We start from the raw sequence: 21,999 nt of genomic DNA on the forward strand, positions 1-21,999 counted from the left end.
AACGTTGTCAGGAAGAAGAAGGATGGTGAGAAAAATGTCGAGACCGGTTTCAGTCTCCTCCTGCACCACGGCTGAGAATGAGTTAGTTATAAAGACTGTAAAGTTAGGGAAAACGCATGGTAAAAAAAATGGTATGCTGGCTTTGACGACAATAATGTGCTTCATGAGTGTGGTAGCACCAATAACGACAGCGTTGGTGTTATGGCATGTGGAATCTATACACCCATTGGGAATGTTTTTACCAATAGTTAATATATCCACTACTGAAAGCCTGGTTCAGGTGATTAATTATACTTTGTCCCCAATGGAAGAAAGACACAGAGAAGGGTATGGGAACAATACGCTGTTACTCACCATGAATATGACGCATGCAATTCTAAAGAAAAATAATTGTTGGGTATGCGCCCATTTACTGCAGCATGTAGGGAAAGGAATAGGGTGGTATGTACAACCATTGCCATTAAGTTCTGCATGCAGTGCATCTTTAAGTGCAATGTTCTATGGAAAGTGGAATAAGAGTAGTACGGGTCAATTAGACAGAACAAACATGAATGAGTTTGAGGAAATAATTATGAGGCCTGTGGGTTGTTCCATATTCCATAAAGCACAAGTGATGATCCCAGAACCTACGAGAAAAAGTATGCGATAAAATAGACAAGATAGATTGTCCCCACCAGTTAAAACAACTGTGATGACGTTTCGTGTAAGAACAGATGGGAACAAAGATGCAGTTCCCCCTTCTTACACAGTGAATTATAACCCGAGAACTGTCCCTTTTTGTCTAAAAAAGAAAGGCTCCTATTCAGTAGGAACATTTACTGGATGCATGAATACTGTGGTATTAAAATGGGAAATAGAACCAGTATATGTGGGAGATCCAGTCTATTTTATATGTGGAGAGAAAGCATATCCTTGGTTGCCCAGAAACTGGGGAGGTACATGTTACCTAGGTCTAATGTTCCCAGGAGTGTTCCTCTTAGAAACAGCAGACATGGCCAGACTATCCAGATCTAGAACCCAAAGGAGTAGCGAAGGTGTTTTGATAGCGACTGACGTAGCAAAATCATTCATTCCATTCTTGTCCCAGATAGTGAACTCCTATAACATAAGGCAGCTGTTCAGAATACTAAAAGATACCATAAACACAACGACAGATATACTATTTAACATGACGTTGGAAGAAAAAGGAATCAGGTTAATGACGCTGCAAACAAGAATGCTCTCGATGTGATCCTGGTTGATCGTGGAGGAATTTGCAAGATTGTGGGATCAGCGTGCTGTGTATTTGTAGATGACTATTCCCCTACGATTTTTGAAGCAATAAAGAAAATGCATGTCCTAAGCTCCGAACTCCCTACTGGAGAAAGGGGCTGGGGAATAGAGTATTGGTTTTGGGGAATACTGCGTTCTTGGGGATGGAAGTTGATCTCGATATTAGTAGTGGTGTTTGGAATATTCATAATGTGCTGTTGTTGCATACACTGCCTACCATTAGTTTGCACTGAGGTAACTGAGGGATGTACGAAGGGATGTATGCATATGATAACAAAAAGAAAACAAACTAATGGCCGGGATGACAGAGACACACATGAAATAAAAACAGTGAAAGAATTAATGGCTATAAATATTAATGAAGATGATGATGCTTATAATAGCATGCAAGATTCCGACATAAGTGCTTCGGACTTATCGTCATCAGAGGAGAATACAATAGATGAATGAGACGTTTGGCATACGGCCAAAGGAGGGTTTGTCAGTCTAGAAAAATGTATACCTCTCAGGATTGAGGGCAAACGTATTTTGATGGCCGAAGGCCAACCGTCTCATGCACGATACGATAGAAATACAGGTTTCCGAGTTTACCAATGAACGGCCATTTTGATGTAACAAGGATTGCCATTTTGTTTTCTAACAATTGCTCATTGCTTTCTGTTCAAATTGCTTTGCAGTACATTTTCTGCTTACACTGCTCGACTGGTAATATTGTTGTCTGAACGGGAAAGCACAAGGCCGCAGGGCCGCGAGTCTAATAAGAGTTTGTTGAAACACAACGTAGGCAATTAACAAAAAATCAGCTACCACTACAGATAAAACTGCTCCTATAAATCTTGATATAGTCCAAACTAAGCATACCAAAAAAAGTATTTTAGCAAAAATGTTCCTTCACAGAGTCCTGCAAAATCTTCTAAAAACAGGAGAGAAATCAAACTCAACCCTTAAAACCTATTGTAGGAAATTAATTTTAGAAGCATTGATAGGCAGTGAAATCCTTCTCAAAAGTAAGTTATTTATTTTAGTGTTAAACAAAATGAAACCACTAACAAAACTAATGAGTACATTACAAAAAAAGACTTCTCAATAAACAAAATGTCAACAGAAATAACTTCTTAAGTATCTGTGGAGGTGAATGGAGTCACACTACAAGCACAGAACCATACTTTAATGAGGAAGCATACAAACAAAAGCAAGCAAACACAATTGCCATCCATCGCAGTGGACGAGGTTATGAAACATTTTATAATACCATAATGGACCAAGAAATACTACTTACAAAAATATCCCCAGAAGAATTAGAATTACCTCTCCTTTCAACTGAATCAGAGCGTCTAGTATACAAATGGCCATGCACGTCAATGTGTAATGTTCCCAAAGAATCTTTCAAATCTTTACTCCAATTCCTCAATCAATATGTGAAAGGTAAAGACAAAATGAAAATTAAACTACTGCAAAATATGGATACCTGTCCAGTGTGCAAGTACATAGGACTACAAGGACATTCATTGGCCTGCATTTCAGGACCTATTTGCAAAACCACCTTCCATTATAACAAAATGATATCAACACATCATTGAACTATAAGAAATGTAGTCTATAAACTGTACTATGCTAAAAGTCCTGCTTTAGCACTAGCCAATTTAAATAACATTATTCTACATGGTACAGCAAAAGATCTACTTGAAGAAATCGACTATATCCAGACAAAATATTTTGAAAGTGAAAGCCACTTACAGAATGAAATAGCTTTAAAGCAAATTAGCAACAATTCTATGCATAGCAACCTTCTTCTACACACATAAAAAAAAGAAATACTGAAATTTAAAAGTACATCTGCTGAAATACCAAACCATGTGTGTGTATGTTGCCGTAGAACCTTTTATGAAAGTAACACAAAAACTGTAGACCTAACATACAAAATAGAAGACAATGAAGATTCTAAATGGTTTGAATTAGCTCTCTACCTTGTAGCAGAAATCAAATACGAAATAACTGACCCCTTAATACTTTGCAATTACTGCACAACAAAACTTGACAACAACCAAACTCCTTCACGGGCTATCACAAATAATTTGGAATTATTTCCACTACCAAAACCCCTACAACAACTCAATTTATATGAGAGCATCATGATTCAAACAGTACACCCCTTTCAAGCAATAATACGCCTTCAACCAAAAACAGCAAAATTACCTCCCTCTGAATTAGTGAAAGGTATTTGTGGAAATGTAGTGTATTTACCATTAGATCTAAAAGAAAATGTACACACTCTAGGAGTGCAACGGCCAATGGAACAATCTTTAATTATATTAGTAAATGGTGTACCTACAAAAGACAAAATAATTTGGCAACAACTGGTAGATTTACATAAAGTTAGACACGCTTTGCATTATCTAAAAGACAATAATGAATACTACAAAGAAGAAAACTTGAAGGATACCACTGAAATAATTCAAGATACACAAGAAGCTGGACAATTTGAGCTCCTAGATCCTGCTACAATATCCAATACATTAGACCACTATACAATTCACCCATTACATTCTAATGACACCGTAGAAGATGCACTAGAAACGTACCAAATGCGTCAAACAAAAGGATCACCAATCAACAGATGGGAAAAAAGTATAGAAGAATGTGCTTTTCCTCTACTTTTTTCTACTGGCAAAGGAGGAAGGTACGATGATAGACCTATTCAAATAACAGCATCAGAATATCGCTCATTACGGATGTATTCTGAAGATCCCAGATTTAAACAAAATGTGGACTACATATTCCACCTACTCTTTGAAAGTGAACTAGCAACTTTATGTTACAGAGTTGCACACACATTAAAATCAGGATCCCACTTTCAAAATATGCCAGCTACACAATTATTACAAAAAGTGCAACAAAAAGATGAGGTTTTACAATCAAATATTACAAATCTATTAGCAAATATGCGTGGTACTAAAGAATAATGGTTTTGACGTCACAGAGATGCACGTTGTATGATAAGAAACATTGGCCCACCCACTTGTTTTGTTACATTAAGTTGTGCAGAATATGCATGGGAACATTTACATGATTTCCTACGCATATCAAACAAAAACAAAACAAACATAGATATACTAACACCTGGACAACTTTGTTCTTTAGATCCTGTTAATGTTTCAAGATATTTTCACCATCGCTTCATTGCTATGCTACACTTTATTTATAATAAAACTGCTCCTCCCCTTGGAGAAGTGCAACACTTCTTTTGGAGAAAAGAATACCAAGCCAGAGGAGCACCACTTATCCACATGCTTTTAAAGATGCTCCTAAATTTGGTCAAGACAATGACGCCACTGTTTTACAGTTTATTGAAAAATATGTCACTTGTCAAATTCCATCAGAAGCAACAAATAGTGATCTTCAAGCACAAATTTTACAATTTCAAAAACACAAATCTGGCAAATATTGTCATCGCAAATACAAAAACAAAGGGAAATACTACACCAAATGCCACTTTGGTTTCCCTAGACTGGTTACAAAAACAGGTCAAGTGAACTACTTCATGTCTTCAGTTAGACATAGTGTTAAAGGCAAATTACCTAAAAATAAATATTACATAAAAAGAACAAAAGAAGAAAAATATAGCAATGATTACAATCTAATCGTTGCCCACTTATGGAATGCAAATATAGATGTGCAGTACATTGCAGACAATTCCACTGCAGTTGCACAATATGTTACAGCATACTTAACCAAAGCAGAAAAAACAGAGCTACAAGACCTCTGGAATGACCTGTCATCAGACAAAACACTGTCTCAAAAATTATACAGCTTCGGCATAGAAATTCTCTCCCATAGAGAATGTGGCTCCTATGAAGCAGCAGATTGGTTAACTGGTACTGAAAATATAGTATGGCTAAGTCTTGGTCCTGCTAAATATAGAAAAAGAGTTCTAAAATCATACGAAGATATAGAAACAATAGCCAAACATGATCCCAACAGCGACGACATTTAAAAAAAACAATTTGCTGGACACACACTACCCAAACAGAAGTACCACTTTGGAAACCACGTGTCTATACCACATAGCTCAAAACTTCACATACAAAAATAATATAAAACCCGATGAAACAAAAGGTAGATACAGAGTGACAAATTGTGAAGGCAGCTAGTAAAACTCACCAAACCAAATTTAATAAATCATATCAAATTGTCATTAAAAACTCCTCAATATAAAGAACTATATTACATGTCCCTGCTACAACTCTTTAAACCATTGAGAAAAGAAGAAGAAATACTAGACAAATATGACTCCTATGAAGACACTTTCAAAGCAAATGAAAGCACTATAACTGATGTAAACTTTACACAGTACAACACAATGTTGCACAATGAACAGCAACACGAAGAAGAACTGCAGGCCCAACTAGATAAGGACACTCCTGAAAGTAGTCAACCTTCTGTACCAGGAAGCCAAGAAACACTGGGAGAGCCACTAATAGCAAATGAGGCAGAATTAGCTATGACAGAAGTAGAAAACACCATGTGTCATTATGAAGATAAAGAAGACTTAACTATACTACAATCAAAACAAAAAAATGAACAACATAGCATTTTTGAAGAAGTAACAAAAGAAATTGCACATGGTGTACAACATGAAAACAAAGAATGTACCTGCCAAAATTACAAACCTATACTACTGTACGTCAGTGGTGAAGCTGGTTCTGGGAAAACATTCTTAATAAAAATCATCAGTAAATTCCTTCAACAATTGACAAACAAACTGTCAGCTGTTGTCACTGCCCACACAGGTTTAGCTGCCTACAACATAGACGGTGTCACTTTACACCGATTACTACTCCTGCCAGTAGAACACCAAAACAAATTAGACTATTACAAACTTTCTGCAGAAGCTGCAATGGAACTACGCAGAGTATTAAAACAAATGAAAATGCTACTGATAGATGAAGTGAGCATGGTCTCCAACCTAATGTTGGCCTTGATTCACCTCAGATTACAAGAAGTACTCAAAACAAACTACGAAGAGCTCTTTGGAGGAAAACACATTGGGTGTAATTCATAGAATTCAGCGCCAAAGTGTCGCACGCGGCTGGCGCACAGTGTGCACGTGCGAATCCCTGCGCCAGCCGCGTGCGCTAAAATCAATTTCCGCGCACAGCGTATTCATGGATTCCAGCCACCAAAACCAGCCGTGGCGCACAGTGGCGCAGCGACCCTGCAGCAGCGCCAGCTACGCCCCCAAGAACGCCTCTTGCGCAGGGAAAAGCCATCAATATACCCAATCCAGCGCAAAGGGCTTCGCTAACCCTGTACCAGCACGGCAAGCGGGCTACGTGTATCACTGGGGTGCGTGGGAAGTACCTCATGCGATTGGCCCCATGCGAGCAGGGTACACGTATTTCAGGGGTGCGCGGGAAGTTCCACACGCGATTTCCGCAGGGTATGTGTATTTCAGGGGCGCGCGTCAAGTTCCACATGCGATTTCAGCAGGGTACGTGCATTTCAGGGGTGCGCGGGAATTCCGACATGCGATTGGGCCCGTGCGAGCAGGGTACGCGTATCTCAGGGGTGCGCGGGAAGTGCCACACGCGATTTCAGCAGGGTATGTGTATTTCGGGGTGCGGGGCAAGTTTCACACGCGATTTCAGCAGGGTGCGTGTATTTCAGGGGTGCGCGGGAATTTCCACACGCGATTGGGCCCGTGCGAGCAGGGTACGCGTATCTCAGGGGTGCGCGGGAAGTGCCACATGCGATTTCAGCAGGGTACGTGTATTTCAGGGGTGCGCGGGAAATTCCACATGCGATTGGGCCCGTGCGAGCAGGGTACGCGTATCTCAGTGGTGCGCGGGAAGTGCCACACGCGATTTCAGCAGGGTGCGTGTATTTCAGGGGTGCGCAGGAATTTCCACACACAATTTCATCATGGTACGTGTATATCGGGGTGCGGGGGAAGTTTCACACGCGACATCAGCAGGGTACGTGTATTCCAGGGGTGCGCGGGAAGTTGCACACGCGATTCCATCAGGGTACGTGTATTTCAGGGGTGCGTGGGAAGTTCCACACGCGATTGGCCCCGTGCGAGCAGGGTACGTGTATTTCAGGGGTGCGTGGGAAGTTCCACATGCGATTTCATCAGGGTACGTGTATTTCGGGGTGCGGGGGAAGTTTCACACGCGAAATCAGCAGGGTACGTGTATTCCAGGGGTGCGCGGGAAGTTCCACACGCGATTCCATCAAGGTACGTGTATTTCAGGGGTGCGCCAGAAGTTCCACATGCGATTGGCCCCGTGCGAGCAGGGTACGTGTATTTCAGGGGTGCGTGGGAATTTCCACACGCGATTTCATCATGGTACGTGTATTTCGGGGTGCGGGGGAAGTTTCACTTGCGACATCAGCAGGGTATGTGTATTTCAGGGGTGCGCGGGAAGTTCCACACGCGATTTCATCAGGGTACGTGTATTTCGGGGTGCGGGGGAAGTTTCACACGGGAAATCAGCAGGGTACGTGTATACCAGGGGTGCGCGGGAAGTTCCACACGCGATTCCATCAGGGTACGTGTATTTCAGGGGTGCGCTGGAAGATCCACACGCGATTGGCCCCGTGTGAGCAGGGTACGCGTATTTCAGGGGTGCGCGGGAAGTTCCACACGCGATTCCATCAGGGTACGTGTATTACAGGGGTGCGCGGGGTGCAACACATGTGAATTGCACATGTGGGTCCTCCTAGGTGTTCCCTCTACACCCTCCACGGCCCCTGCAGGTGGCTCACACCACAGGGGCCTACCATGCACATGTCCTGCAGGCACCCCATCCACCATGGCCATGCCCCCCAGCCAACCCACATGTCAACTTGCACTACTGCCCACCAACGCATGTCCCCCTGCACCCCCAGCCACCAGGGGCACCCTACACAGGCCCCCACCCATGTCTCCCACCACCCCCCAGCAGTGCAGGGGCACCCTCCACCAGGCCCCCACCCATGTCTCCCAGCACCCCCACCCCCCCAGCCACCATGGGCAGCCTCCACCAGGCCCCCACCCATGTCTCCCAGCACCCCCACCCCCCAGCAGTGCAGGGGCACCCTCCACCTGGCCCCCACCCATGTCTCACACCACCCCCACCCCCCAGCCACCAGAGGCAGCCTCCACCAGGCCCCAACCAATATCTCCCACCACCCCCACCCCCCAGCACTGTGGGGCACCTGCCAGCAGGCCCCCACCCATGTCCAACTCATGGTCCCCACCCCCCTCACCCCCCAGCACTGTGGGGCACCTGCCAGCAGGCCCCCACTCATGTCCAACTCATGTACCCCTGCACCCCCACCCCCCAGCACTGTGGGGCACCTGCCAGCAGGCCCCCACCCATGTCCAACTCATGTTCCCCACCACCCCCACCCCCCAGCACTGTGGGGCACCTGCCAGCAGGCCCCCACCCATGTCCAACTCATGTCTCCCACCACCCCCACCCCCAGCCACCAGGGGCAGCCTCCACCAGGCCCCCACCCATGTCTCCCACCACCCCCACCCCCCAGCACTGTGGTGCACCTGCCAGCAGGCCCCCACCCGTGTCTAACTCATGTTCCTCACCATCCCCACCCCCCAGCACTGTGGGCACCTGCCAGCAGGCCCCCACTCATGTCCAAATCATGTACCCCTGCACCCCCACCCCCCAGCACTGTGGAGCACCTGCCAGCAGGCCCCCACCCATGTCCAACTCATGTTCCCCACCACCCTCACTCCCCAGCACTGTGGGGCACCTGCCAGCAGGCCCCCACTCATGTCCAACTCATGTACCCCTGCACCCCCACCACCCAGCACTGTGGGGCACCTGCCAGCAGGCCCCCACCCATGTCCAACTCATGTTCCCCACCACCCCCACCCCCCAGCCACCAGGAGCAGCCTCCACCAGGCCCCCACCCATGTCTCCCACCACCCCCACCCCCCAGCAGTGCAGGGGCACCCTCCACCAGGCCCCCACCCATGTCTCCCACCACCCCCACCCCCAGCAGTGCAGGGGCACCCTCCACCAGGCCCCCACCCATGTCTCCCACCACCCCCACCCCCCAGCAATGTGGGGCACCTGCCAGCAGGCCCCCACCCATGTGCAACTCATGTTCCCCACCAGCCCCACCCCCCAGCACTGTGGGGCACCTGCCAGCAGGCCCCCAACCATGTCCAACTCATGTCTCCCACCACCCCCACCACCCAGCCACCAGGGGCAGCCTCTACCAGGCCCCCACCCATGTCTCCCACCACCCCCACCCCCCAGCGGTGCAGGGGCACCCTCCACCAGGCCCCCACCCATGTCTCCCAGCACCCCCACCCTCCAGCCACCAGGGGCAGCCTCCACCAGGCCCCCACCCATGTCTCCCACCACCCCTACCCCACGGCAGTAGAGGGGCACCCTCCACCTGGCCCCCACCCATGTCTCCCACCACCCCCACCCCCCAGCCACCAGGGGTCAGCCTCCACCAGGCCCCCACCCATGTCTCCTACCACCCCCACCCCCCAGCACTGTGAGGCACCTGCCAGCAGGCCCCCACCCATGTCCAACTCATGTTCCCCACCCCCCCATCCCACAGAACTGTGGGGAACCTGCCAGCAGGCCCCCACCCATGTCCAACTCATGTTCCCCACCACCCCACCCCCCAGCACTGTGGGGCACCAGCCAGCAGGCCCCCACCCATGTCCAACTCATGTACCCCTGCACCCCCACCCCCCAGCACTGTGGGGCACCTGCCAGCAGGCCCCCACACATGTCCAACTCATGTTCCCCACCACCCCCACCCCCCAGCACTGTGGGGCACCTGCCAGCAGGCCCCCATCCATGTCCAACTAATGTTCACCACACCCCTCACCCCCCAGCACTGTGGGGCACCTGACAACAGGCCCCCACTCATCTCCAACTCATGTACCCCTGCACCCCCACCCCCCAGCACTGTGGGGCACCTGCCAGCAGGCCCCCACCCATGTCCAACTCATGTTCCCCACCACCCCCACCCCCCAGCACTGTGGGGCACCTGCCAGCAGGCCCCCACCCATGTCCAACTCATGTTCCCCAGCCAACATGTCATCACAATCTAGATCCCTTGTCCCTATGATCAGCCTCCAAATGCGAAACACCCACCCGAGTATTGCATCCACCCACTCATAATTGGCAATTACATCACAGAACACCAATTGCAAGTTCCGAAACAAACACATTTCCCTCACATACACCCAATGGGTGTCAGTGAATCTCAAAACCCATATCATGAAATTCATGAAACCAATGAGATGATACTACACATTTAAGTATGATAAAAAAAAATGTTTTAAAGCAAACATAAATAGAATCAAAATTTAAGAATCATAAATGTGAATGTACAAAAATCAAAAGAAGCATGTCCGTGAAAAAAATGCAAAACCAAAAATCATATCCCAAAGTAATGGTGTCCAAAGTCACTGTCCACAAAACAAAATCCAATGGGAAATAAAAAAGAAAGCCATTGCTCCATGGTTAAAATGTGAAAGAAAAATACAATCCAACAGTGAACTATGTACATGGGAACAAGCCAGGGTCCATTATCCCAACAAAAGAAAGGAAACCTATCTAACTACACTAACTAATAAAATAAACTATATACAAAAATGTGGCCAATGTCTGAAAGGTCCAAATAAAATCCAAAAAAAAATGAAACCTAACACTACCTACATAACTATGTACAAGGGCAGCGGGCTAGTTTGACGGCTCACTTGTGGATGTCCCGGGCCAGGGCATCATCGAACTCCTGCTCAATGTCCCGGAGGCGGTCCTCCTCCATGGCCCCGAGGGTCCGCAGGGCCGTCGACGTGTCCACCTCCAAACCCCTGCGGATTGCCTCGAGGCACTCGACCCGCCTCAGGGCCCTCGGCATGGAGTTCTCCGCCCTGACCATTGTGAGCCGTGCCTCTTCCGCCCGCTGCCGCTCCGCATCTATGGCGTGGCCCAAACGCTGCCACACGGAAGACACTCTCTATCCTGGGTCCTCCTGCCCTCCGGCCGATGCTTGCCCCTCCAATGTTGAAGGCCCAGAGCCTTCATGGCTCCCACCACGTTGCTGCTGCTGTGCCTCTGCCCGTGCACTGCATCCTGCTGCCTGCACATCCTCCGCCGGCTCGGGTGCAGTCGTTGATGTGGCCACCCCTGCTGGACGTCCGACTCCCGACTGTGGCAGGGATGCCTCCTCCACCAGCCTGGCCGCACCGTCAGAGGCAGCTCCACAGGGCACCCAGGTGACTGATGGGTGGGAAGATGGCACGGAGGACGACTGGCACGTAGGGGGTCCAGTTGAGGAGGGGGTCGTAGCAAGCCCCATCATACGGAGGAATCTGGCCTGGGTGACCTGTCCCAGCAGGCTGACGTGGTCAACGAGCCATTTGAGATGACGTGCAGTCTCCTCATGAAAAGACTGCAGGTCACCTTGCATGGCCGGTTGACGCAACGCCACACCACTCAGAACAGGCTCAACCCGGACCCGGATAGCCACGTCCGCAGGCAGAGGAAGGCCAGTTGACGTGAGCTCATCCCCTGCCTGAAAACGGGTCTGGACGTAGGCATCCCTGCTGGTGCAAGATGATGCAGGGACAGGATCAGGGACAGGATTGCACACAGGCACCTCCGCGGCAGCCTGTGCTGCCTCCTGTCCCTGGTCCTGCACTGCACCACTACCACCAGTGGGATCCCCAGCTCCAGACCCCGTCTCTGTTGCTTGCACGGCCTCCTCCTCCACCAAACCCCCCACCAACCTGGATGTCTCTGTGGATCTTCCCCTGTTGGGCCCTGTGGGGTCCCAGCTGCCCCTTCTGCTGCCGAGGAGTCCAACTCCAACCTCCGCCTCTTGGACCTCCCCCCGGCAGCTACGGCCTGGGACGCGGCACCGGACTCCTCACTCCCCGACAAGATCACAACATGGGAGGGGAGCCGGGCCTTGCGTCTCCGGCTGGCGGTGGGATCCCCGCCGCTGTGCTCCACAGCACCTTCTCCGCCCTCTTCATCAGTTGACGCTGCAGACAGGGAGAAATAAAACACAGGCATCAGGGCACTTTACAATGGACACATACACACATGACAGTTGTACATGAGTGGCATTGGCAAACCTCAGACATGTCATCACAATCCCCAACACACATGTCATTTCAACTCACACACATGAGCCATACCACAACTGCCAGCACCATCCATACACATACAACAGCATGAGCAGGCAAAGGTGAGCCAGGCATCACATGCAACACAGGAAGTGCACCACACATGTACACACACCACAACACTTGCATGCATGTGTACACCTCTGCCAAGTGTTGCAGTGTTCAGACGGCATCCATGTCACATCTGCCGATCAGGCTTCCACATGCCGCTGTCACATGCATCCATGTTGCATCACTGTTGCACCCTTGTCAAATACACACACATGCACATGTACACAGCGCTGATACATGCAGATGAAAACAACATACATGCGTGACATCGCGGAAATGTCTACTTACATACACATTCATCCAAACATGTGTGCCCACACAACTGCATTTGGCATGCAAGCCTACACACACAAGCACCATCCATGTCTCACACATTCCAGCCCTCGCATGTGTTAGCCCCACGGCCCTATACACCCCCACCCATACTCGACCCCATACAAACAGATGTGCAACCTGCACACTACTGAAAAATCACCACATGCACTGCTCACAATCAGGATGCATGTACACTTACCGCTCGACTCCAGACGGGTCTGCCTCTCAAGGACCTGGGCGTGGAGCGCTGGGGATATGCATTCCAGGACCCTCATCTGTTCTTCCGACAAGTGGCCCCGGCGCCCCTTGTCATCCTCTGCCTTCAAGAGGCGCCGGGCCTTGTTCAGGGTCCTGGACCTGAAGTCCTCCCAGCGCTTCTTGACATGTTGTAAGTCGCGGACTGCCACCCCCTCCGCGTTGATGGCAGTCACGATGTCAGTCCAGATCCGAGTCCGTCCTTCCTTGTCGACGCGGGAACTTCCGAAGAGGGCATCATACTGCCCCAGGACTTGCTCCACCAGGACACCAACTTCGGTGGCACTGAAGCTGGTGCCCCTCTGCCTCTCTGGCCGGGGGTTGTCAGTGGTCTCAGATGGTGTTTGCCCCGACATGACAACCCCAGAGGCAGGAGTGGGTGGGCAACTGGGTCCTGGGGCTAGGCTGTGGAGCGATGGAATCCCAGTCGGGAGTCTTCGGTTCCAGCAGGGGTGGTCACAGCAACAGCACCCCTGGCTGATGTGCAGGCAGCAAATGGCAGGGCGCATGGGCAGCAGGCAGTCAGGCAGCAGCAGATGGCAGGTGGGAGCGTGCTCGGGGCTCTGGGGGGCAGTAGTTCGGCCTTCTGGGCAGGAGCGTGGTCTTCCATGTGCTTACGCGTGGCCAGCTTGATACGGAGTGATTTGGCACGTGAAAAATCTGCACGTCAGCGTGTAATTCGAGGAAAGGCCCTTAGCGCATAAGCGCGTCTGCACGCATACGCATTTTCATTGGACAGAAGGCCCCTCAAGCGCAAGCGCCCCTGTGATGTGACACGTACAGGCCTGCATGGGCATTTCAGCGCGCGTGAAAAACTGCACGTCCGCGTGTAATACGAGGAAAGGGCCCATGCGCGTAAGTGACGTGACGCGCGCGTGCGTTTGCTGTACGTGCCTTTCGTGGAGACCGACGTGTGTTGCTGCTTCCTGTTGTTACGCGCGCCATCACAACTTCACAGCTATCAAGGACGTATCTCTTCTTTTGGCGGAGGTATTGGCTACGCGTATTTTTCTGCATCGCGCTAGTCAGACGGTGAGTCGCACACGCTCTTTTTCCCACTGCGGGTGCCCCTGTGTATCGCACCCATTTTCGATGTCATAGTAGCCTGCATGTCCCACGTGTACCCGTTATTCGTGTTACTGGGTGCCACCGCGTACTGCGGGAGGTTGAATCCACGCACGTAGGCCGCAGGGTTGTGTGCACGGTTTTACTGCAGTTTTGGGGTGCCTGAGCGTTGCGTGACCCATCACCACATCACCGGTCACATACAGCCTTGCAGGTGCAGGGGGGCTGTTAACATCTTGCTTCCCACCCCCTTCATCCCAATTGCCCAAGTCAATTGTGGTGTACACCTCCCATTGGCACCACTCCATCTGTGCCAGCACTACTACATCTGTGCCATGGTTGGGAGGCCACCAAAGATGAGGGGCGCCTCAGCTGGGCGTCCTCCTCATGGCGGGCGTGGTCGGGGATGTGGCCGTGGTGACCAGGGAGTAGGGGGACTCCAGGGTGTCCAGGGCAGCCACAGAGGGGGAAGAGGCAGGGGTGCGCCACTTGAGCACAATGTTGTGCCATGTGTCGGTGCAGCCATGCCACCACCCCCTGTGGTTCCGGGGGATGCAGCTCCTGCATCTGGCACTGGCAACCGTACGACCCAGCAGTCCGTTCCATCGACATCCAAGGGTAGTGGTAGCTGCAGGTGCAACTGTGGACACCGCCACCCAGGCTAAGGTTCTGCCAGCGCAGGCTGCGTTGGCACTTGAAGAGCCCTTGGTAGATCTCCAACAGGCCAGGGGGGAAACCATAGGGGCACGCCGGGCTGCTCAGACCAAGACACGTGTCCCTGGGGCAGTCATGTCATCTGCTGCCCCGAACAGCCGGGTGTTGGCAAGTGCAGGGGCAGATGCACCCAACAGCACCCCGGTTGTGAGTCTGCCAACCAGGACCGTTGCGGTCAATGACCCTGCCACAGCTGATGTTGCTGCGCAGGGTCCATTAGTGGGCACCCAGCTGCCACTGACACAAGTCAGGCCTTTGGTCATCCCTCCACCTGCCACTCCCTTGGCTCAATCCACCGAACCCACTGGCCATACTGGTCAGGGCGGCATTAGCCAGCCAGGGTCTGCGCCACAGTCCAAGAGGAGGAAGGTTGCACCTGCAGCACAGGCTGGGACCCCACACACAGCCACGACCTCCTGCACGTCGAGGAAGAAGCCTTTCTGTAAGCAGGAACTGGACTTCCTCGTGGACTACGTGCGGGGCCACAGCCTTGACATGCTAGTGGGTGCCAATAGTCAGACTACGGCTGCCCAACGTGACACCCACTGGAAGCATGTTGCAGAACATGTCAGTTCATTCGGCCATGAGGTGCGCACGGCGCAGGAGTGCAAAAAGCGTTGGAATGACATCAAGCGCGACACTAAGGCTAAGCGTGCCTCTAATTACAACTTGACTCTGGTGACTGGCGGTGGGCCTGCACCAAAGGAGGAAGAACTCACTCCGCATGAGGCTCTCGTTGCGGAGTTCATACCACCTGAATTGGTCGAAGGAGTGGGAGAGATGCTGGACTTTGATGCCCAGTAGAGTGAGTGTTGATGCGTGTTTGTTGAGGACGTGTGTGTTTCTTTTGTGGGATGTGTTGTGCATGATTGCTGCTACATGTGACGTGTACATGGTTCTGATGTGTAAGTAATGCAATGCTTCCGTCATGCATGTCTCCTCTGCCTGCCTGCGGGACTTCATGTGGGCATGCTCCCTTGCCCCTCCTCCGCCACTCTGGACCCCAGTTCCACCTTTGCACTGGTCTGCTTAAATCTTGCCAATGTGTAGTTTCTTGTTCATGTGTCCTGTGTAGATGCTAACTTCCAGCGTAGAAACTGCCAGACATATGCCGTATGGTACAGCCTTAGTACTCGATGCAGGGTATCTCACTTGTACTGTGCATGGGTCAGATGTCCCGCAGGGACATGAGTGCCCATTCATGCTCCATGTGCATTGCACGCATGCCCCTATGTGTCCTTGACTGGATGATCACTGTAATATGAGTCCTTGGTTACATACATTGCCTGCCATCTCATCAGCCTCCCCATGTCAACTGTGGCTCAGTCATGCGTTGCACACATGTTTAGGCTCTGACAATCTGTGTGGCTCACATGCCTCAGCCTGTTCAATGGCCAATGGCTCTGTCCAACTCTTGTTGTGTCTTCTTCACACGTGGGCGGCCTCCGGAGTTTTCATCATGTGTCCTGCCTACTGTCCCAGCATCATTTGCAGTGTTGTAATTTGAATCACATTAAGCTGTTGATGGCAGTCAACACTGCCTGTCAATACACAGGTGTATGGTCAGCCTTTTGATACCATGCTAGGCATCCCTGCTTTGGTACTGGGGTGGAGGGGTGCTCGGCTTCTAGACATGGTACACATTGAATGCACAATGCACGTGATGTGTGAATTTGACATTGCACTGCCTTCACATTTCCTGGCACACACCATGAGTGCTTGTACATGTAGGTAGTGAGTGGCGTACACATTTTCTGCACTGCATAGACCCACCTCCATGGGACTGCCACCACCTTTCAACAGGTCTGATCACAGAAGCAATTCAAAGTAGAACCAGCATGCATGCTAGGTCATATGTTGTGTGTCACATGTCTGCCGGATGCCTTTGCTGTCGGTGTGTGTGTCGTGTGCTTCTGACATGTGTAGTGACCTTTTTTCTCTCTATTTTTCAGGTGATGACGCAATGGAGGCGGAGGATGGTGTTGTCATGCCAGACACAGGGTTGGTAAGACCACATCAACCCGGCACTAGTGGGGGTCGTGGGGTGGTAGGCCACGAAAACCCCCAAGTGCTGCAGTCCATCTTGTCTCTGGCTGCCTATGAGTCCAGCCTTGATCACGACTCTGACGTCCATGTTGAGTTGGATGAGCATCAAGTCCATGTGTCAGGGGTGAGTGATTCTGATGTGGACACTCCTCTGTCTGCGACACCTGCACTGAGGGATCAGACAGTCTTGGTTCCTCCGCCCGTGGTGGATCGGGACGCAGGGTCACCCTCCACACCAGTCACTGATGTGCCTGGGACATCACGTCGACGGGGGCATGTAGTCGTGCAGCCGCAGGCGGTACCAACACAGCGAGGACCCGCGGTCCTTGGGTCCCGCAGGGGTCAAGCCTGGCAACGCGGTCGCCACGCGCAACCGCTGTATACTGAGTGGGAGCAAGACATGACTGCCAATTCCGAACGGCAGGGGGCAGCAATGGAGAACATCGCTGAGAGCATGGAGCGTGTGGCCCGATCTGTGCTCCCCCCTGCTAGGCAGGTACTTCTCCAGCAGCAGGCGGCACGGTCCACGGCCCGCTCGCTCAGGCTGGGCATGGCGGCCTCAGACAGGGCACGCCAGGCTGAAATGTCATCTCTGCGTCAAGCAATTGCTGCTCACGCAGAGGCGCACATGGATGCCCTGAGGGAGGAGTATGCTTACCTCAGATCCACTCTGGGTGTCCTTATGATGTCCCATAGGCAGCAGGCAGAGGAGAGGTTTGCACAGCTTGAGCGTACCATCTCGGCTGAGCTACAGGCTTGCCGGGAGGTGCAGCGATTGTCCAGTTAGGCCTTGCAGGAGGAACTCTGTGTTACACGTGCTACCTTGCAAGAGGAAGCACGTGTATCACGTGAGGTTCTGCATGCAGACCTATGTCACATCGCCACACAGAACCAGGCTCACCCGTCCGGCAGACTTGCTGCCGACGAGGGGAAAGCTGCGGCTAGGCGTGGCCAGGCTACTGTGCCACGTCCTCCTTTACAGGATGAGCCAGACTCGGACGACCATCTATCTCCCACATAGGTCGGGCTGTGCAGGCGTTGAGCCCATGGAGGTTTTTTTTTGGCTCAGCATCATCGCATGTGGATGTTGAGCAGCACCCTGTACCTCCCCCCTCCTGGGTGCCTCCCCTCCCCCCCGGGTCGTATGTGGCCATTTTTGATTTTTCTTTTAGTTTAGTTAGTTAAGTTTCTGTTTGATAGTTAGTTTAAATAGGTAATGTAGGTTTTCCATTGTTAGTGTAATTAGTTAATAGTTGATTTAGTTTAAAATTGCTAGTCTATTGTGCTTTCATGTGACGGTGCGGTGCTTTGTGGCTTTTGAAGGCATCCACTGTCTGTTCCAGCTGGGCCCTTCATGGTTGTCTTGTGTATGTGTTTGCTGCTTGGGGTCCTTGACTCACATATGCCACTCCTGCCTCCCTTATCCATGGGCTCGCAAGGATGGTTCGGTGTTACAGAATATTACACAAGGGCTTTGGACTGTCATATCTGTGGCATGTCTGGAGCTGTGTGTCTTGTGTTGACACCCCTAGTGGGGATGATTTTGGTGTTATTGTCCACTGTTCAGCTTTTGCTAGATGGGGTGTGTCATGATTAATGTGTACATTGATTGCTATGCATTGTGTAGTATGTTTCATATCTTTCCTGTACACGTGCTTGTTGCAATTTATGCTGTAGATAGTGTTCCACACTTTGGATGTGAAAGACGGACTGATGGTGTGACACAGATGACTTTGAAGCATTAATCATGTGTTTCATACCCTTTCTGCAGGGGGATGAGCCTCCAGAGCACCTTTGCCAGCAGACATGGCCCATTGGACGACGGAATTCTGGACCCGTTTGTTGGTGCCCACAAGCACATGTGTGCACAAGCAGAGGCACAGTGATTGCAGACCCACATCCTAGAACTGCTGACATGTTCCAAGGAACTCCAGGCAAGGTGAGCATCACAGGGGGGCCACGACACAGCAAAGCTTGCACCAGGCGAGTTGCACATGCAAGCTTAGTCACAGCACTGAGGGTGAGCTTAGACGAATATTGGTGTTGAAGCACACAATGCAGCTCAGATGTGTTTGTGGACTGATGGCTGTTGATAGTAGGGTTGTCTGGGACACATGCAGGGGCAGTGGCACATACCCTCCGGTACACCAAGGTCCATTGAGGCACTTGTATCAACCATGTAGCCTTCCGAGACATGGAAAGGGGCAGCTCACAGGGACATACAGCAAGGGACATACTCGGGTGCAGTGCATGTCTTTTCCATGTACTTTATGATAAATGCACTGCCAACTTTGTTTCTGTCATGGTGGTATGCAACTTGCTCTGTAGTCATGGCTTGCTATATGGGTCTGTCTGCTTACCCAGGGAACATTCCATGTTGTGTGAATTGTGGCACATTGGTGTTCCATTTGCCACACACCCACCAAAGGCTGACTCACTGCATTGACTGTGTATGACCCGTCACAGGGGTGATGTTATATATGGGTACGAAGCATCGACCCCAGATTGTCTGTTTGTAGAGTAGTTTGTTGCTATGGGGAATGTTTGGTGTTGTGTTTTTGTGTAATTGGCACGTACAGGTTGTTGACTGTGGCTCTCTTTGCAGCATTGCAGTGCTCCTGTAACCGGACCTGAGAGTGCACAGGCAGGAGGCCAGCACTCAAACCCAGAGCTAAGTGTCTTGTTGTTTTTCTTTCGAACTGCTCTGCATAGGCTTGCTGGGGAGTGTACTAATGCATGGATGTATGTGTGGTTCAATTTGGTATGTTTTTTCTCCCTAATCACCCGTGATCCTATGCAATTTTGAAACCTGTACCCTCTACCCGGTGTTCCTGCTTCCCGTACCTATCCAAGCAACGTTCCCTGACCCTCTTTCCCCGCTGGGGTTGCGGATGCCTGTGTAAGCCCCGAACTTGCAGGCGCCAAAACCCTAGAGGGGGTGGTTGGTTCGTACCACTCCTGAGCCTGGACTACAGAAGGCCATGACAATGATGTCCAAGTTTGTTTGGATTGTGTATGTGTTCATGCAGGTTGTACATTTTCATGCATTCCCTAGTTTCATGTGTCATTCCTCCTCCCCCCTCCTGCCACTCATTCCAGTCATCCAGTGTGTCAACACCTGTCCCGACTGCATATCCCTGAAAATCCTTCCCCACCAGGGTCTCAGGGGCCTGTGTGAGTTTGACCTTGCAGGCACCCGGGACATGGTGGGGGTGGTTGTTTTGTGACACTCCCGCGCCTGTACAGGGGACCTGTGACAGTACACATCCGTTCATGGTGCATCATCCTATGTCATGTACCACACATGTCTCACATCCTGTCGTGACATTGTTTTGCTGTGCTACCTTGGTTGTTGCATCATTGTGGTAGTACTTGGCCTTTGTGTGGTACTGCTACGTCAAGTCATCTACTGGAGGGTGTTCTGGTTCGTTTTCCTGGCTTGGATTTTGTGATTTTGGACATTGATTATGAGGGTGCAGGCAACTTTTTACACACAAGGTGGGAGATGGTGACGAAGGGTAAAGGTGATCCTGTGGCCAGGTGCAATTGAGGTTTGAAGGCTCCATGACCCAGGTGCAGTTGTTCAGTGGGTCATGGTCATTTGTGAGGGAGGGGGGGGGGTTGTTGTTGATAGTTGCCTTGCCCTGCAGTGTGATGGGAACTCTGACATTGTAATGGTGGTATCCTATGTACATGTTGTGTTCTGCTGATCAATGCCTGTTCATGTGTTGTGTTTTCCTTTCAGGTGCGAGGGGATAGTTGTGGTTTGACATGCTGGGGTGTACACATGGTGAATGTTCACATGTGATGTGTAGAGAACACTGATGGTCACTTGAGTGCACATGCATATGTGGAGTGCATGTCCTTGCAGAACCACACACTTGCACTCTGATGCACTACATGTACTCCCACCCTTGCATATCCACATGTACACTGTTTGCCTTCTGGTGCCCACTGTGTCCCTGCAGCACCTGTTCTGTGACCGATTATCGATCCAGTACATGCCTAATTTGCTGTTTGATGTGGTCTGTCACTTAGATGTGATGCTCAGGGTGTGCATCACACACAATGGCTGTTCACTGTGCTGTGCGCTGAGCAGTGTGTTGCAGGAGTAGGACACTGCACACATGAGCTGCAGTGTTGATTTTGTAATGCATAATGTGCATGTAGATAGGCATTCATTGTTATGTTACGTCTACGACTTTTGTAATGCATTTGGAAATGACTTATTTTGGGTGGGAGATTTTGTTGGTCTGTCATTTCATTTGATTCTGGGTCAGGCATCATTGTCTGATGCCACTGTACATTTAGGACATGGCAATGTGTACCTTATCGTTACTGTGTTGGTGTATAGGTATTGCTTGCCATGTCATGTTGTGGTTTGGGAGGGTTTGAGTGACATGACAGTGATGGCCATGGCCTGTTTTGCAAGTGTGTGTGATGCACACCTTGCATGTCAGGGTCATCCGCTTCTCAGAGCAACTAGCTGGGGGTAGATTTCTCTCCATGGCAGGGCCCTCCCCCTGGAACAGACTTCCTGCCTGACTTGAACTTGAGGGGATCCATCTCCAGTTCTGGAAGCACCTCAAGACCTTCCTCTTTGCTTCTGCTTACTCTCTGCCTCTCCCTTGCAGAATTCTTCACTGGAACTGCACTGGAGCTGTAACTGGGCCACTCTCACCGACCTCAGTCCCTGGCCCAGCCACTCTCCACTTGCACTGCCTCCCTGGCAACCCCTGCACTGCAGTACTGTCTCTCTATCCCACCAGCCCTCCCTTCCCAGCACTTGTCTGCACTTACCTTTGCAGTTGCCACCAGCCGACCTATGTATTATTTTTTTGGGCTACTTTCCCTGTTCTGGACTCCCCCCCACCCTTCCCCTTGCACTTTTCCCTTCCCCCTACTCCTGCACTTGCACGATCTCAATGACACCTGGCCTAGTAGTACCGTTGTCTGTCTTGCCTTGTTCCCCCCTCCCTGCCTCATCGCGCCTTGAAATACTTGTGTATGGGCCATATCATGTCATATGTCATATGTGTGCCTTTTGGTCACACAGGATAGCTTGTGTTTAAGTAGCTAGGGATGCAGACGATGTGGCACTTCCATGGCAACTA

The sequence above is a fragment of the Ambystoma mexicanum genome, chromosome 6q, assembly GCF_040938575.1.
Source record: "Ambystoma mexicanum isolate Mex_15411 chromosome 6q, UKY_AmexF1_1, whole genome shotgun sequence".
Classification (NCBI taxonomy): domain Eukaryota; kingdom Metazoa; phylum Chordata; class Amphibia; order Caudata; family Ambystomatidae; genus Ambystoma; species Ambystoma mexicanum.